Source organism: Hemicordylus capensis, chromosome 8 (assembly GCF_027244095.1).
Source record: "Hemicordylus capensis ecotype Gifberg chromosome 8, rHemCap1.1.pri, whole genome shotgun sequence".
NCBI lineage: Eukaryota > Metazoa > Chordata > Lepidosauria > Squamata > Cordylidae > Hemicordylus > Hemicordylus capensis.
This window is the reverse complement of record NC_069664.1, coordinates 14,610,005-14,629,634: the sequence shown is the minus strand read 5'-3', so window position 1 is coordinate 14,629,634 and position 19,630 is coordinate 14,610,005. Positions and strand designations below refer to the sequence as shown.

General features: G+C 42.6%; 1 long non-coding RNA gene across 1 annotated transcript; it reads right to left on the bottom strand.

Moving 5' to 3' along the window:
- Positions 1-3,129: 3,129 nt before the first annotated feature.
- Positions 3,130-19,525, bottom strand: LOC128334013 (uncharacterized). Its single transcript, XR_008311152.1, has 10 exons — positions 19,426-19,525; positions 18,111-18,877; positions 15,610-17,905; positions 14,072-15,416; positions 12,030-13,877; positions 10,851-11,835; positions 9,112-10,654; positions 6,654-8,918; positions 4,193-6,457; positions 3,130-3,996 (listed from the first exon to the last, which is right to left on the bottom strand). It is a non-coding gene; the product is annotated as an uncharacterized LOC128334013 (long non-coding RNA).
- Between the last annotated feature and the right edge of the window lie 105 nt (positions 19,526-19,630).

Genomic DNA, 19,630 nt, shown 5'->3' with positions numbered 1-19,630 from the left:
CCTGAACTACCTAAAGGCAATATCTAGAGGAAATATATGCTTCTACATTTAAATCATCTTTCCTTACCTGAACAAAGCTCTCCCATTGTAGTTCTTGGTCAGCAGGCCTTCACAATCGGGTTGCAACGCTGGCAGATGTCAGAGATGTCACAGCCGTGTCTTGCCGTCTTTTCTTCGTCAGGTCTCGGAGAAGAATGTACTAAACACACTCGATTTTTCTAACATTTATTTCACAGAAATACTTGGCAGAGACATGAAGTCAGCCGCCAAGAGACAATCCCTCAAGGCAATATTCTGTCCTATCCGTACAATTCATGGCAGAGACATGAAGTCAGCCACCAAGAGAGAATCAATCCAGGAAATATTCTCAGCTATCAGTACAATTCGTGGGAGAGACATGAAGTCAGCCACCAAGAGTCAAGCCCTCCAGGCAATACTCTGTCCTATCAGTACAATTCATGGCAGAGACATGAAGTCAGCCATCAAGAGAGAAGCAATCCAGGAAATATTCTTTCCTATCAGTACAAATCGTGGCAGAGACATGAAGTCAGCCACCAAGAGAAAAATAGTCCAGGAAATATTCTTTCCTATCAGTACAAATCGTGGCAGAGACATGAAGTCAGCCACCAAGAGAAAAATAGTCCAGGAAATATTCTTTCCTATCAGTACAAATCATGGCAGAGACATGAAGTCAGCCACCAAGAGACAAGCCCACCAGGAAATATTGTGTCCTATCCCTACAATTCATGGCAGAGACATGAAGTCAGCCATCAAGTGAGAAGCAATCCAGGAAATATTCTTTCCTATCAGTACAAATCGTGGCAGAGACATGAAGTCAGCCACCAAGAGTCAAGCCCTCCAGGGAATACCCTGTCCTATCAGTACAATTCATGGCAGAGACATGAAGTCAGCCACCAAGAGAAAAATAGTGCAGGAAATATTCTTTCCTATCAGTACAATTCATGGCAGAGACATGAAGTCAGCCATCAAGAGAGAAGCAATCCAGGAAATATTCTTTCCTATCAGTACAAATCGTGGCAGTGACATGACGTCAGCCACCAAGAGATAAGCCCTCCAGGAAATATTCTTTCCTATCAGTACAAATCGTGGCAGAGACATGAAGTCAGCAACCAAGAGACAAGACCTCCAGAAAATATTCTGAGCTATCAGTACAATTCATGGCAGAGACATGAAGTCAGCCACCAAGAGAGAAGCCCTCCAGGAAATATTCTGTCCAATCCGTACAATTCGTGGCAGAGACATGAAGTCAGCCATCAAGAGAGAAGCAATCCAGGAAATATTCTTTCCTATCAGTACAAATCGTGGCAGTGACATGAAGTCAGCCACCAAGAGATAAGCCCTCCAGGAAATATTCTTTCCTATCAGTACAATTCATGGCAGAGACATGAAGTCAGCCATCAAGAGAGAAGCAATCCAGGAAATATTCTTTCCTATCAGTACAAATCGTGGCAGTGACATGAAGTCAGCCACCAAGAGAGAAGCCCTCCAGGAAATATTCTCTCCTATCATTACAATTCATGGCAGAGACATGAAGTCAGCCATCAAGAGAGAAGCAATCCAGGAAATATTCTTTCCTATCAGTACAAATCGTGGCAGAGACATGAAGTCAGCCACCAAGAGATAAGCCCTCCAGGAAATATTCTGTCTTATCAGTTCAATTCATGGCAGAGACATGAAGTCAGCCACCAAGAGATAATCCCTCCAGGCAATAATCTGTCCTATCCGTACAATTCATGGCAGAGACATGAAGTCAACCACCAAGAGAGAAGCAATTCAGGACATATTCTTTCCTATCCGTACAATTCAGGGCAGAGACATGAAGTCAACCACCAAGAGAGAAGCAATCCAGGAAATATTCTTTCCTATCAGTACAAATCGTGGCAGAGACATGAAGTCAGCCACCAAGAGAAAAATACTCAAGGATATATTCTGTCCTATCAGTATTATTCATGGCATAGACATGAAGTCAGCCACCAGAAACTGAGCACTTCAAGAAAACTTAGTCCCCAATCACGTTTTTACATCACTGTCCTTTTTCCCCTTCTCTTTGCAGCACATCTTCTTATTCATCTTCTTCCATTTTCTTCTCCCGTGATCATCCTTTTTTTCCTCTCTGTCTTCCACAGATGTCCTGTATTAGGTTTCTTCCTGATCTCTTTTCTTCAATCTAAAAATATTGAAAAAATAAGAAATTTCAGTATCTTTAGTTTTTCCCCTTTTGGCTACTCCTCCCCCCCCCACTCACATCCCCAGTTCAGAACACCGGGCAAAATGCCCCATGGGGTGTCAGTTACCTGAACTACCTAAAGGAAATATCTAGAGGAAATATATGCTTCTACATTTAAATCATCTTTCCTTACCTGAACAGAGCTCTCCCATTTTAGTTCTTGGTCAGCAGGCCTTCGCAATCGGGTTGCAACGCTGGCAGATGTCAGAGATGTCACAGCTGTGTCTTGCAATCTTTTCTTCGTCAGGTCTCGGAGCAGTATGTACTAAACACAGTCGATTTTCTAACATGTATTTCACAGAAATACATGGCAGAGACATGAAGTCAGCCACCAAGAGAGAAGAACTCAAGGCAAAAATCTGTCCTATCAGTACAATTCATGGCAGAGACATGAAGTCAGCCGCCAAGAGCGAATCAATCCAGGAAATATTCTTTCCTATCAGTACAGATCGTGGCAGAGACATGAAGTCAGCCACCAAGAGTCAAGCCCTCCAGGCAATAATCTGTCCTATCCGCACAATTCAGGACAGAGACATGAAGTCAACCACAAAGAGAGAAGCAATCCAGGAAATATTCTTTCCTATCAGTACAAATCGTGGCAGAGACATGAAGTCAGCCACCAAGAGACAAGCCCTCCAGGAAATATTCTGTCCTATCCCTACAATTCATGGCAGAGACATGAAGCCAGCCACCAAGAGAGAAGCAATCCAGGAAATATTCTTTCCTATCACTACAAATCGTGGCAGAGACATGAAGTCAGCCACCAAGAGACAAGACATCCAGGAAATATTCTTTCCTATCCATAGTATTCATGGCAGAGACATGAAGTCTGCCACCAAGAGAAAAATAGTCCAGGAAATATTCTTTCCTATCAGTACAAATCGTGGCAGAGACATGAAGTCAGCCACCAAGAGAAAAATAGTCCAGGAAATATTCTTTCCTATCAGTACAAATCGTGGCAGAGACATGAAGTCAACCACCAAGAGACAAGCCCTCCAGGAAATATTCTGTCCTATCACTACAAATCGTGGCAGAGACATGAAGTCAGCCACCAAGAGACAAGACATCCAGGAAATATTCTGTCCTATCCATAGTATTCATGGCAGAGACATGAAGTCAGCCACCAAGAGACAAGACCTCCAGAAAATATCTGAGCTATCAGTACAATTCATGGCAGAGACATGAAGTCAGCCACCAAGAGAGAAGCCCTCCAGGAAATATTCTGTCCAATACATACAATTCGTGGCAGAGACATGAAGTCAACCACCAAGAGAGAAGCAATCCAGAAAATATTCTTTCCTATCAGTACAATTCATGGCAGAGACATGAAGTCAGCCACCAAGAGAAAAATAGAACAGGAAATATTCATTCCTTTCAATATAATTCATGGCAGAGACATGAAGTCAGCCGCCAAGGGAGAAGCAATCCAGGAAATATTCTATCCTATCAGTACAAATCGTGGCAGAGACATGAAGTCAGCCACCAAGAGAAAAATAGTCCAGGAAATATTCTTTCCTATCAGTACAATTCATGGCAGAGACATGAAGTCAGCCACCAGAAACTGAGCACATCAAGAAAACTTAGTCCCCAATCACTTCTTTACGTCACTGTCCTTTTTCCCCTTCTCTTTGCAGCACATCTTCTTATTCATCTTCTTCCATTTTCTTCTCCCGTGATGATCCTATTTTTTCTCTCTGTCTTCCACAGATGTTCTGTATTAGGTTTCTTCCTGATCTCTTTTCTTCAATCTAAAAATATTGAAAAAATAATAAATTTCAGTATCTTTAGTTTTTCCCCTTTTGGCTACTCCTCCCCCCCCCCTCACTAACATCCCCAGTTCAGCACACCGGGCAAAATGCCCCATGGGGTGTCAGTTACCTGAACTACCTAAAGGCAATATCTAGAGGAAATATATGCTTCTACATTTAAATCATCTTTCCTTACCTGAACAAAGCTCTCCCATTGTAGTTCTTGGTCAGCAGGCCTTCACAATCGGGTTGCAACGCTGGCAGATGTCAGAGATCTCACAGCTGTGTCTTGCCATCTTTTCTTCGTCAGGTCTTGGAGAAGAATATACTAAACACACTCGATTTTTCTAACATTTATTTCACAGAAATACGTGGCAGAGACATGAAGTCAGCCGCCAAGAGCGAATCAATCCAGGAAATATTCTTTCCTATCAGTACAGATCGTGGCAGAGACATGAAGTCAGCCGCCAAGAGACAATCCCTCAAGGCAATATTCTGTCCTATCCGTACAATTCATGGCAGAGAAATGAAGTCAGCCACCAAGAGAGAATCAATCCAGGAAATATTCTCAGCTATCAGTACAATTCGTGGGAGAGACATGAAGTCAGCCACAAAGAGTCAAGCCCTCCAGGCAATACTCTGTCCTTTCAGTACAATTCATGGCAGAGACATGAAGTCAGCCATCAAGAGAGAAGCAATCCAGGCAATATTCTTTCCTATCACTACAAATCGTGGCAGAGACATGAAGTCAGCCACCAAGAGAGAAGCAATTCAGGACAGATTCTTTCCTATCACTACAAATCGTGGCAGAGACATGAAGTCAGCCACCAAGAGACAAGACATCCAGGAAATATTCTGTCCTATCCATAGTATTCATGGCAGAGACATGAAGTCAGCCACCAAGAGAAAAATAGTCCAGGAAATATTCTTTCCTATCAGTACAAATCGTGGCAGAGACATGAAGTCAGCCACCAAGAGACAAGCCCTCCAGGAAATATTCTGTCCTATCCCTACAATTCATGGCAGAGACATAAAGTCAGCCATCAAGTGAGAAGCAATCCAGGAAATATTCTTTCCTATCATTACAAATCGTGGCAGAGACATGAAGTCAGCCACCAAGAGTCAAGCCCTCCAGGCAATACCCTGTCCTATCAGTACAATTCATGGCAGAGACATGAAGTCAGCCATCAAGTGAGAAGCAATCCAGGAATTATTCTTTCCTATCAGTACAAATCGTGGCAGAGACATGAAGTCAGCCACCAAGAGAAAATCCCTCCAGGCAATAATCTTTCCTATCCGTACAATTCATGGCAGAGACATGAAGTCAACCACCTAGAGAGAAGCAATTCAGGACATATTCTGTCCTATCCCTACAATTCATGGCAGAGACATAAAGTCAGCCATCAAGTGAGAAGCAATCCAGGAAATATTCTTTCCTATCAGTACAAATCGTGGCAGAGACATGAAGTCAGCCACCACGAGTCAAGCCCTCCATTCAATACTCTGTCCTATCCGTACAATTCAGGGCAGAGACATGAAGTCAGCCACCAAGAGAGAAGCAATCCAGGAAATATTCTTTCCTATCAGTACAAATCGTGGCAGAGACATGAAGTCAGCCACCAAGAGACAAGCCCTCCAGGAAATATTCTGTCCTATCCCTACTATTCATGGCAGAGACATGAAGTCAGCCATCAAGTGAGAAGCAATCCAGGAAATATTCTTTCCTATCAGTACAAATCGTGGAAGAGACATGAAGTCAGCCACCAAGAGATAAGCCCTCCAAGAAATATTCTGTCTTATCAGTTCAATTCTTGGCAGAGACATGAAGTCAGCCACCAAGATATAATCCCTCCAGGCAATATTCTTTCCTATCAGTACAATTCATGGCAGAGACATGAAGTCAGCCACCAAGAGAAAAATAGTCCAGGAAATATTCTTTCCTTTCAATACAATTCATGGCAGAGACATGAAGTCAGCCGCCAAGGGAGAAGTAATTCAGGAAATCTTCTATCCAATCAGTACAAATCGTGGCAGAGACATGAAGTCAGCCACCAAGAGAAAAATAGTCCAGGAAATATTCTTTCCTATCAGTACAAGTCATGGCAGAGACATGAAGTCAGCCACCAAGAGAGAAGCAATCCACGAAATATTCTTTCCAATCAGTACAATTCATGGCAGAGACATGAAGTCAGCCACCAAGAGAAAAATATTCCAGGATATATTCTGTCCTATCACTATTATTCATGTCATAGACATGAAGTCAGCCACCAGAAACTGAGCACATCAAGAAAACTTAGTCCCCAATCACTTCTTTACGTCACTGTCCTTTTTCCCCTTCTCTTTGCAGCACATCTTCTTATTCATCTTCTTCCATTTTCTTCTCCCGTGATGATCCTATTTTTTCTCTCTGTCTTCCACAGATGTTCTGTATTAGGTTTCTTCCTGATCTCTTTTCTTCAATCTAAAAATATTGAAAAAATAATAAATTTCAGTATCTTTAGTTTTTCCCCTTTTGGCTACTCCTCCCCCCCCCCTCACTAACATCCCCAGTTCAGCACACCGGGCAAAATGCCCCATGGGGTGTCAGTTACCTGAACTACCTAAAGGCAATATCTAGAGGAAATATATGCTTCTACATTTAAATCATCTTTCCTTACCTGAACAAAGCTCTCCCATTGTAGTTCTTGGTCAGCAGGCCTTCACAATCGGGTTGCAACGCTGGCAGATGTCAGAGATCTCACAGCTGTGTCTTGCCATCTTTTCTTCGTCAGGTCTTGGAGAAGAATATACTAAACACACTCGATTTTTCTAACATTTATTTCACAGAAATACGTGGCAGAGACATGAAGTCAGCCGCCAAGAGCGAATCAATCCAGGAAATATTCTTTCCTATCAGTACAGATCGTGGCAGAGACATGAAGTCAGCCGCCAAGAGACAATCCCTCAAGGCAATATTCTGTCCTATCCGTACAATTCATGGCAGAGAAATGAAGTCAGCCACCAAGAGAGAATCAATCCAGGAAATATTCTCAGCTATCAGTACAATTCGTGGGAGAGACATGAAGTCAGCCACAAAGAGTCAAGCCCTCCAGGCAATACTCTGTCCTTTCAGTACAATTCATGGCAGAGACATGAAGTCAGCCATCAAGAGAGAAGCAATCCAGGCAATATTCTTTCCTATCACTACAAATCGTGGCAGAGACATGAAGTCAGCCACCAAGAGAGAAGCAATTCAGGACAGATTCTTTCCTATCACTACAAATCGTGGCAGAGACATGAAGTCAGCCACCAAGAGACAAGACATCCAGGAAATATTCTGTCCTATCCATAGTATTCATGGCAGAGACATGAAGTCAGCCACCAAGAGAAAAATAGTCCAGGAAATATTCTTTCCTATCAGTACAAATCGTGGCAGAGACATGAAGTCAGCCACCAAGAGACAAGCCCTCCAGGAAATATTCTGTCCTATCCCTACAATTCATGGCAGAGACATAAAGTCAGCCATCAAGTGAGAAGCAATCCAGGAAATATTCTTTCCTATCATTACAAATCGTGGCAGAGACATGAAGTCAGCCACCAAGAGTCAAGCCCTCCAGGCAATACCCTGTCCTATCAGTACAATTCATGGCAGAGACATGAAGTCAGCCATCAAGTGAGAAGCAATCCAGGAATTATTCTTTCCTATCAGTACAAATCGTGGCAGAGACATGAAGTCAGCCACCAAGAGAAAATCCCTCCAGGCAATAATCTTTCCTATCCGTACAATTCATGGCAGAGACATGAAGTCAACCACCTAGAGAGAAGCAATTCAGGACATATTCTGTCCTATCCCTACAATTCATGGCAGAGACATAAAGTCAGCCATCAAGTGAGAAGCAATCCAGGAAATATTCTTTCCTATCAGTACAAATCGTGGCAGAGACATGAAGTCAGCCACCACGAGTCAAGCCCTCCATTCAATACTCTGTCCTATCCGTACAATTCAGGGCAGAGACATGAAGTCAGCCACCAAGAGAGAAGCAATCCAGGAAATATTCTTTCCTATCAGTACAAATCGTGGCAGAGACATGAAGTCAGCCACCAAGAGACAAGCCCTCCAGGAAATATTCTGTCCTATCCCTACTATTCATGGCAGAGACATGAAGTCAGCCATCAAGTGAGAAGCAATCCAGGAAATATTCTTTCCTATCAGTACAAATCGTGGAAGAGACATGAAGTCAGCCACCAAGAGATAAGCCCTCCAAGAAATATTCTGTCTTATCAGTTCAATTCTTGGCAGAGACATGAAGTCAGCCACCAAGATATAATCCCTCCAGGCAATATTCTTTCCTATCAGTACAATTCATGGCAGAGACATGAAGTCAGCCACCAAGAGAAAAATAGTCCAGGAAATATTCTTTCCTTTCAATACAATTCATGGCAGAGACATGAAGTCAGCCGCCAAGGGAGAAGTAATTCAGGAAATCTTCTATCCAATCAGTACAAATCGTGGCAGAGACATGAAGTCAGACACCAAGAGAAAAATAGTCCAGGAAATATTCTTTCCTATCAGTACAAGTCATGGCAGAGACATGAAGTCAGCCACCAAGAGAGAAGCAATCCACGAAATATTCTTTCCAATCAGTACAATTCATGGCAGAGACATGAAGTCAGCCACCAAGAGAAAAATATTCCAGGATATATTCTGTCCTATCACTATTATTCATGTCATAGACATGAAGTCAGCCACCAGAAACTGAGCACTTCAAGAAAACTTAGTCCCCAATCACTTCTTTACGTCACTGTCCTTTTCCCCCTTCTCTTTGCAGCACATCTTCTTATTCATCTTCTTCCATTTTCTTCTCCCGTGATCATCCTTTTTTTCCTCTCTGTCTTCCACAGATGTCCTGTATTAGGTTTCTTCCTGATCTCTTTTCTTCAATCTAAAAATATTGAAAAAATAAGAAATTTCAGTATCTTTAGTTTTTCCCCTTTTGGCTACTCCCCCCCCCCCCACTCACATCCCCAGTTCAGCACACCGGGCAAAATGCCCCATGGGGTGTCACTTACCTGAACTACCTAAAGGCAATATCTAGAGGAAATATATGCTTCTACATTTAAATCATCTTTCCTTACCTGAACAGAGCTCTCCCATTGTAGTTCTTGGTCAGCAGGCCTTCGCAATCGGGTTACAACGCTGGCAGATGTCAGAGATGTCATAGCTGTGTCTTGCCGTCTTTTCTTCGTCAGGTCTTGGAGAAGTATGTACTAAACACAGTCGATTTTCTAACATGTATTTCACAGAAATACATGGCAGAGACATGAAGTCAGCCACCAAGAGAGAAGCACTCAAGGCAAAACTCTGTCCTATCAGTACAATTCATGGCAGAGACATGAAGTCAGCCGCCAAGAGCGAATCAATCCAGGAAATATTCTTTCCTATCAGTACAGATCGTGGCAGAGACATGAAGTCAGCCACCAAGAGAAAAATAGTCCAGGAAATATTCTTTCCTATCAGTACAAATCGTGGCAGAGACATGAAGTCAGCCACCAAGAGAAAAATAGTCCAGGAAATATTCTTTCCTATCACAACAAATCGTGGCAGAGACATGAAGTCAGCCACCAAGAGACAAGCCCTCCAGGAAATATTCTGTCCTATCCCTACAATTCATGGCAGAGACATGAAGTCAGCAACCAAGAGAAAAGACATCCAGGAAATATTCTGTCCTATCCATAGTATTCATGGCAGAAACATGAAGTCAGCCACCAAGAGACAAGACCTCCGCAAAATATCTGAGCTATCAGTACAATTCATGGCAGAGACATGAAGTCATCCAGCAAGAGAGAAGCCCTCCAGGAAATATTCTGTCCTATCCGTACAATTCGTGGCAGAGACATGAAGTCAGCCATCAAGAGAGAAGCAATCCAGGAAATATTCTGTCTTATCAGTACAAATCGTGGCAGAGACATGAAGTCAGCCACCAAGAGATAAGCCCTCCAGGCAATATTCTTTCCTATCAGTACAATTCATGGCAGTGACATGAAGTCAGCCACCAAGAGAAAAATATTCCAGGATATATTCTGTCCTATGACTATTATTCATGGCATAGACATGAAGTCAGCCTCTAAGAGAGAAGCAATCCAGGAAATATTCTTTCCTATCCATAGTATTCATGGCAGAGACATGAAGTCAGCCACCAAGAGACAAGACCTTCAGGAAATATTCTGAGCTATCAGTACAATTCATGGCAGAGACATGAAGTCAGCCACCAAGAGAAAAATAGACCAGGAAATATTCTTTCCTTTCAATACAATTCATGGCAGAGACATAACGTCAGCCGCCAAGGGAGAAGCAATCCAGGAAATATTCTATCCTATCAGTACAAATCGTGGCAGCGACATGAATTCAGCCATCAAGAGAGAAACAATCCAGGAAATATTCTTTCCTATCAATACAATTCATGGCATAGACATTAAGTCAGCCACCAGAAAATGAGCACTTCAAGAAAACTTAGTCCCCAATCACTTCTTTACGTCACTCTCCTTTTTCCCCTTCTCTTTGGAGCACATCTTCTTATTCATCTTCTTCCATTTTCTTCTCCCGTGGTGATCCTTTTTCCCCTCTCTGTCTTCCACAGATGTCCTGTATTAGGTTTCTTCCTGATCTCTTTTCTTCGATCTAAAAATATTGAAAAAAGAATAAATTTCAGTATCTTTAGTTTTTCCCCTTTTGGCTACTACTCCCCCCCCCCCCACTCACATCCCCAGTTCAGCACACCGGGCAAAATGTTCCATGGGGTGTCAGTTACCTGAACTGCCTAAAGGCAATATCTAGAGGACCTATATGCTTCTACATTTAAATCATCTTTCCTTACCTGAACAGGGCTCTCGCATTGTAGTTCTTGGTCAGCAGGCCTTCGCAATCGGATTGCAACACTGGCAGATGTCAGAGATGTCACACCCGTGTCTTGCCGTCTTTTCTTCGTCAGGTCTCGGAGCAGTATGTACTAAACACAGTCGATTTTCTAACATGTATTTCACAGAAATACATGGCAGAGACATGAAGTCAGCCACCAAGAGACAAGACATCCAGGAAATATTCTGTCCTATGCATAGTATTCATGGCAGAGACCTGTAGTCAGCCACCAAGAGAAAAATAGTCCAAGAAATATTCTTTCCTTTCAATACAATTCATGGCAGAGACATGAAGTCAGCCGCCAAGGGAGAAGCAATCCAGGAAATATTCTATCCTATCAGTACAAATCGTGGCAGAGACATGAAGTCAGCCACCAAGAGAGAAACAATCCAGGAAATATTCTGTCCTATCCATAGTATTCATGGCAGAGACATGAAGTCAGCCACCAAGAGAGAAGCAATCCAGGAAATATTCTTTCCTATCAGTACAGATCGTGGCAGAGACATGAAGTCAGCCACCAAGAGAGAAACAATCCAGAATATATACTGTCCTATCAGTATTATTCATGGAATAGACATGAAGTCAGCCACCATAAACTGAGCACTTCAAGAAAACCTAGTCCCCAGGAAATATTCTGACCTATCAGTACAATTCATGGCAGAGACATGAAGTCAGCCACCAAGAGAAAAATACTCCAGGATATATTCTGTCCTATCAGTATTATTCATGGCAGAGACATGAAGTCAGCCACCAGAAACTGAGCACTTCAAGAAAACTTAGTCCCCAATCACTTCTTTACGTCACTCTCCTTTTTCCCCTTCTCTTTGCAGCACATCTTCTTATTCATCTTCTTCCATTTTCTTCTCCCGTGATGATCCTTTTTCCCCTCTCTGTCTTCCACAGGTGTCCAGTATTAGGTTTCTTCCTGATCTCTTTTCTTCAATCTAAAAATATTGAAAAAATAAGAAATTTCAGTATCTTTAGTTTTTCACCTTTTGGCTACTCCTCCCCGCCCCCACTCACATCCCTAGTTCAGCACACCGGGCAAAATGCCCCATGGGGTGTCAGTTACCTGAACTACCTAAAGGCAATATCTAGAGGAAATATATGCTTCTACATTTAAATCATCTTTCCTTACCTGAACGGAGCTCTCCCATTGTAGTTCTTGGTCAGCAGGACTTCGCAATCGGGTTACAACGCTGGCAGATGTCAGAGATGTCATAGCTGTGTCTTGCCGTCTTTTCTTCGTCAGGTCTTGGAGAAGTATGTACTAAACACAGTCGATTTTCTAACATGTATTTCACAGAAATACATGGCAGAGACATGAAGTCAGCCACCAAGAGAGAAGCACTCAAGGCAAAACTCTGTCCTATCAGTACAATTCATGGCAGAGACATGAAGTCAGCCGCCAAGAGCGAATCAATCCAGGAAATATTCTTTCCTATCAGTACAGATCGTGGCAGAGACATGAAGTCAGCCACCAAGAGAAAAATAGTCCAGGAAATATTCTTTCCTATCAGTACAAATCGTGGCAGAGACATGAAGTCAGCCACCAAGAGAAAAATAGTCCAGGAAATATTCTTTCCTATCACAACAAATCGTGGCAGAGACATGAAGTCAGCCACCAAGAGACAAGCCCTCCAGGAAATATTCTGTCCTATCCCTACAATTCATGGCAGAGACATGAAGTCAGCAACCAAGAGAAAAGACATCCAGGAAATATTCTGTCCTATCCATAGTATTCATGGCAGAAACATGAAGTCAGCCACCAAGAGACAAGACCTCCGCAAAATATCTGAGCTATCAGTACAATTCATGGCAGAGACATGAAGTCAGCCAGCAAGAGAGAAGCCCTCCAGGAAATATTCTGTCCTATCCGTACAATTCGTGGCAGAGACATGAAGTCAGCCATCAAGAGAGAAGCAATCCAGGAAATATTCTGTCTTATCAGTACAAATCGTGGCAGAGACATGAAGTCAGCCACCAAGAGATAAGCCCTCCAGGCAATATTCTTTCCTATCAGTACAATTCATGGCAGTGACATGAAGTCAGCCACCAAGAGAAAAATATTCCAGGATATATTCTGTCCTATGACTATTATTCATGGCATAGACATGAAGTCAGCCTCTAAGAGAGAAGCAATCCAGGAAATATTCTTTCCTATCCATAGTATTCATGGCAGAGACATGAAGTCAGCCACCAAGAGACAAGACCTTCAGGAAATATTCTGAGCTATCAGTACAATTCATGGCAGAGACATGAAGTCAGCCACCAAGAGAAAAATAGACCAGGAAATATTCTTTCCTTTCAATACAATTCATGGCAGAGACATAACGTCAGCCGCCAAGGGAGAAGCAATCCAGGAAATATTCTATCCTATCAGTACAAATCGTGGCAGCGACATGAATTCAGCCATCAAGAGAGAAACAATCCAGGAAATATTCTGTCCTATCCATAGTATTCATGGCAGAGACATGAAGTCAGCCACCAAGAGAGAAGCAATCCAGGAAATATTCTTTCCTATCAGTACAGATCGTGGCAGAGACATGAAGTCAGCCACCAAGAGAGAAACAATCCAGAATATATACTGTCCTATCAGTATTATTCATGGAATAGACATGAAGTCAGCCACCATAAACTGAGCACTTCAAGAAAACCTAGTCCCCAGGAAATATTCTGACCTATCAGTACAATTCATGGCAGAGACATGAAGTCAGCCACCAAGAGAAAAATACTCCAGGATATATTCTGTCCTATCAGTATTATTCATGGCAGAGACATGAAGTCAGCCACCAGAAACTGAGCACTTCAAGAAAACTTAGTCCCCAATCACTTCTTTACGTCACTCTCCTTTTTCCCCTTCTCTTTGGAGCAGATCTTCTTCTTCATCTTCTTCCATTTTCTTCTCCCGTGATGATCCTTTTTCCCCTCTCTGTCTTCCACAGGTGTCCAGTATTAGGTTTCTTCCTGATCTCTTTTCTTCAATCTAAAAATATTGAAAAAATAAGAAATTTCAGTATCTTTAGTTTTTCACCTTTTGGCTACTCCTCCCCGCCCCCACTCACATCCCTAGTTCAGCACACCGGGCAAAATGCCCCATGGGGTGTCAGTTACCTGAACTACCTAAAGGCAATATCTAGAGGAAATATATGCTTCTACATTTAAATCATCTTTCCTTACCTGAACGGAGCTCTCCCATTGTAGTTCTTGGTCAGCAGGACTTCGCAATCGGGTTGCAACGCTGGCAGATGTCAGAGATGTCACAGCCGTGTCTTGCCGTCTTTTCTTCGTCAGGTCTCGGAGAAGTATGTACTAAACACAGTCGATTTTCTAACATGTATTTCACAGAAACACATGGCAGAGACATGAAGTCAGCCACCAAGAGAGAAGCACTCAAGGCAAAACTCTGTCCTATCAGTACAATTCATGGCAGAGACATGAAGTCAGCCGCCAAGAGCGAATCAATCCAGGAAATATTCTTTCCTATCAGTACAGATCGTGGCAGAGACATGAAGTCAGCCACCAAGAGAGAAGCCCTCCAGGCAATACTCTGTCCTATCAGTACAGTTCATGGTAGAGACATGAAGTCAGTAATCAAGAGAGAAGCAATCCAGGAAATATTCTTTCCTATCAGTAAAAATCGTGGAAGAGACATGAAGTCAGCCACCAAGAGATAAGCCCTCCAGGAAATATTCTGTCTTATCAGTTCAATTCATGGCAGAGACATGAAGTCAGCCACCAAGATATAATCCCTCCAGGCAATAATCTGTCCTATCCGTACAATTCGTGGCAGAGACATGAAGTCAGCTACCAAGAGTCAAGCCCTCCAGGCAATACTCTGTCCTATCAGTACAATTCATGGCAGAGACATGAAGTCAGCCACCAAGAGAAAAATAGTCCAGGAAATATTCTTTCCTTTCAATACAATTCATGGCAGAGACATGAAGTCAGCCACCAAGAGAGAAGCAATCCAGAAAATATTCTTTCCTATCAGTACAGATCGTGGCAGAGACATGAAGTCAGCCACCAAGAGAGAAACAATCCAGGAAATATTCTTTCCTATCAATACAATTCATGGCAGAGACATGAAGTCAGCCACCAAGAGAGAATCAATCCAGAATATATTCTGTCCTATCAGTATTATTCATGGCAGAGACATGAAGTCAGCCACCATAAACTGAGCACTTCAAGAAAACTTAGTCCCCAGGAAATATTCTGACCTATCAGTACAATTCATGGCAGAGACATGAAGTCAGCCACCAAGAGAAAAATACTCCAGGATATATTCTGTCCTATCAGTATTATTCATGGCAGAGACATGAAGTCAGCCACCAGAAACTGAGCACTTCAAGAAAACTTAGTCCCCAATCACTTCTTTACGTCACTCTCCTTTTTCCCCTTCTCTTTGGAGCAGATCTTCTTCTTCATCTTCTTCCATTTTCTTCTCCCGTGATGATCCTTTTTTTCCTCTCTGTCTTCCACAGGTGTCCAGTATTAGGTTTCTTCCTGATCTCTTTTCTTCAATCTAAAAATATTGAAAAAATAAGAAATTTCAGTATCTTTAGTTTTTCCCTTTTGGCTACTCCTCCCCGCCCCCACTCACATCCCCAGTTCAGCACACCGGGCAAAATGCCCCATGGGGTGTCACTTACCTGAACTACCTAAAGGCAATATCTAGAGGAAATATATGCTTCTACATTTAAATCATCTTTCCTTACCTGAACAGAGCTCTCCCATTGTAGTTCTTGGTCAGCAGGCCTTCGCAATCGGGTTGCAACGCTGGCAGATGTCAGAGATGTAACAGCCGTGTCTTGCCGTCTTTTCTTCGTCAGGTCTCGGAGAAGTATGTACTAAACACAGTCGATTTTCTAACATGTATTTCACAGAAATACATGGCAGAGACATGAAGTCAGCCACCAAGAGAGAAGCACTCAAGGCAAAACTCTGTCCTATCAGTACAATTCATGGCAGAGACATGAAGTCAGCCGTCAAGAGCGAATCAATCCAGGAAATATTCTTTCCTATCAGTACAGATCGTGGCAGAGACATGAAGTCAGCCACCAAGAGAGAAGCCCTCCAGGCAATACTCTGTCCTATCAGTACAGTTCATGGTAGAGACATGAAGTCAGTAATCAAGAGAGAAGCAATCCAGGAAATATTCTTTCCTATCAGTAAAAATCGTGGCAGAGACATGAAGTCAGCCACCAAGAGATAAGCCCTCCAGGAAATATTGTGTCTTATCAGTTCAATTCATGGCAGAGACATGAAGTCAGCCACCAAGATATAATCCCTCCAGGCAATAATCTGTCCTATCCGTACAATTCGTGGCAGAGACATGAAGTCAGCCACCAAGAGTCAAGCCCTCCAGGCAATACTCTGTCCTATCAGTACAATTCATGGCAGAGACATGAAGTCAACCGCCAAGGGAGAAGCATTCCAGGAAATATTCTATCCTATCAGTACAAATCGTGGCAGAGACATGAAGTCAGCCACCAAGAGAGAAACAATCCAGGAAATATTCTTTCCTATCAATACAATTCATGGCAGAGACATGAAGTCAGCCACCAAGAGAGAAGCAATCCAGAAAATATTCTTTCCTATCAGTACAGATCGTGGCAGAGACATGAAGTCAGCCACCAAGAGAGAAGCAATCCAGGAAATATTCTCAGCTATCAGTACAATTCGTGGGAGAGACATGAAGTCAGCCACCAAGAGTCAAGCCCTCCAGGCAATACTCTGTCCTATCAGTACAATTCATGGCAGAGACATGAAGTCAGCCACCAAGAGAGAAGCAATCCAGGAAATATTCTTTCCTATCAGTACAGATCGTGGCAGAGACATGAAGTCAGCCGCCAAGAGACAATCCCTCCAGGCAATACTCTGTCCTATCAGTAGAATTCATGGCAGAGACATGAAGTCAGCCACCAAGAGAGAAGCAATCCAGGAAATATTCTTTCCTATCAGTACAGATCGTGGCAGAGACATGAAGTCAGCCGCCAGGAGACGATCCCTCCAGGCAATACTCTGTCCTATCAGTACAATTCATGGCAGAGACATGAAGTCAGCCATCAAGAGAGAAGCAATCCAGGAAATATTCTTTCCTATCAGTACAAGTCATGGCAGAGACATGAAGTCAGCCACCAAGAGAAAAATAGTCCAGGAAATATTCTGTCCTAACAGTGCAATTCATGGCAAAGACATGAAGTCAGCCACAAAGAGAGAAGCCCTCCAGGAATTATTCTGTCCTATCAGTTCAATTCGTGGCAGAGATATGAAGTCTGCCACCAAGAGAAAATCACTCCAGGCAATACTCTCTCCTATGAGTTCACATCCTGGCAGAGACATGTAGTCATCCACCAAAAGATATGCCCTCCTGGAAATATACTTTCCTATCACTACAATTCTTGGCAGAGACATGAAGTCTGCCACCAAGAGAGAAGCACTCCAGGAAATATTCTGTCCTATCAGTTTAAGTCATTGAAGAGACATGAAGTCAGTCACCAAGAACTGAGCACTCCAGGAAATTTGTTACCCAATCAATTCTCTATGTCACTCTCCTTTTGTCCCTTTTCTTTGGAGCAGATCTTCTTCTCCATCTTCCCCTGTTTTCTGGTCCCCTGATGGTCCTCTTCCTTCCTTTCTGTTTTTCACACAATTTTGGTTTTAGGTTTCTTCCTGATCTCTTTGCTTTAGTCTAAAATTAATTAAAAATAATAAATTTCAGCATCTTTAGCCTTGCTTCTTCAAGGCTCAGAACATTAAATGCTAAACACACTCAAATTATCTAACATGTATTTCACAGTAATACACGGCAGAGACATGAAGTCAGCCACCAAGACAGAAGCTCTCCAGGAAATTTAGTCGCCAATCAATTGATTATATCAGTGTCCTTTTGTCCCTCTTCTTTGGAGCAGATCTTCTTCTCCCTCTTATCCCATTTTGTGGTCCCTTTATGTTCCTTTTTCTTCCTTTCTGTCTTTCACACAAGTTCGATTTTAGGTTTCTTCCTGATCTCTGTGTTTTGGTATAAAAATAATGAAAAAACAATAAATTTCAGCATCTTTAGCTTTTCCCCTTTGGGTGCTTTTCTCTCCCCACCTCACATGCCCAATTTAGCGCACAGGGCAGAATGCCCCAGGGGGTGTTTGTTGACTAAACCGCCTAAAGGCAATTATCAAGGGGACCTACATGCTTCTACATTTAAATCATCATTCCTTACCTCAACAGAGCTCTCCCATTGTAGTTATCGGTCAGCAGTCATTCGCTATCAGACTTCAACACTGGCCGATGTCAGACATGTCACACCTGAGTCTTCCCATCTTTTGCTTCTTCAAGGCTCATAACATTAACTGCCAAACACACTCAAATTATCTAACATGTTTATTACAATAATACATGGCAGCAACATGATCAGTCACCAAGGGAGGAGCCCTCCTTGAAATTTGGTGTCCTATCAGTTCAGTTCATGGCAGAGACATGATGTCAGCCACCAAACAAGGTGGCCTCGAGGAAATATTCTGTCCTGTGAAGCCCTCCTGGAAATTTACTTTTCCCTCAGTTCAATTTATGGCAGAGACATTAAGTCAGTCACAAAGAAGGGTACCCCCCCCCCCCGAAATTTGCTATCCAATAATTCCGTTCATGGCAGAATCATGAGGTCAGCCACCTAGGGAGGAGTCCTCCAGGAAATTTAGTGTCCCGTTAGTTCAATTCATGGCAGAGACATGAAGTCTGCCACCAAGGGAGAAGCCCTCCAGGAAATTTAGTGTCCTATCCGTTCAGTTCATGTCAGAGATATGGTCAGTCCCCAACAAATGGGCAGTCCTTCAAATTTAGTTCCCAATCTGTTCAACACATCACTAATCCTCTTTCCTACTTTTTGGGGGCAGATCTTCCCCTCCGACCTCTCTGGTTCTCTGGTTCCGTGACGATCCATTGCTTTCTTTATGTTTTTCACACATCTTCTGTTTTAGGTTTCTTTTTGATCTGTTTTCAAAAAATACAGAAGAAATAATAAGTTTCAGTATCTTTAGCTTACCCCCTTTTGTTACTTTTTCTCTCCCTACCTCACATCCCTTCTTTAGTGCACAGTGCCAAATGCCAGATGAAGAGTCTGAGAAGTTCTCTAAACGGCCTAAAAGCAACATGTTTCTTCATTCAAAAGCATCTTTGCTTACTTCATCTGATCTCTCCCATTGCAGTTCTTTGGCAGATGTCAGAGGTGCCACACCAGACTCTTCCCGCCTTTTGCTTCATCAACCCTCAGAACATTAAGTTCAAAAGCCACTCGAATTATCTTACTTGTTGATCACAGTAATACATGGTGGAGACATGTTTTCTGCCACCAAGAAAGTTGCACCCCAGACATTTAATGTCTAATCAGTTCATCAAATGACTGACAAATCAAGTCAGCCATGTAGAAAGTCATGCCATGGCTAATACTGGATTACGCATCACTAGGCATAAGATCAATCTAGCAAACTCCTGGTTGGTCAGCATGTCCCATTCTTTTGCCCTATTTTGGGGGACCTTACCTTCCTCTCCCCTTTTTTTGGTTTTCAGATCTCCTGATGTTCATTTCTTTGTTTCATCACTTTCTTCTGTAGTTTTTCTTCTCTCTTTCATGTATTTCCTTTTAAATAATAATAATAATGTCACAGGAGTAATGTTTACTCCTTCTCTTTCAGCCCCTCATCCACTCATCTACATGGACAGGGCACATTGGCTTTTGGGGGGGAC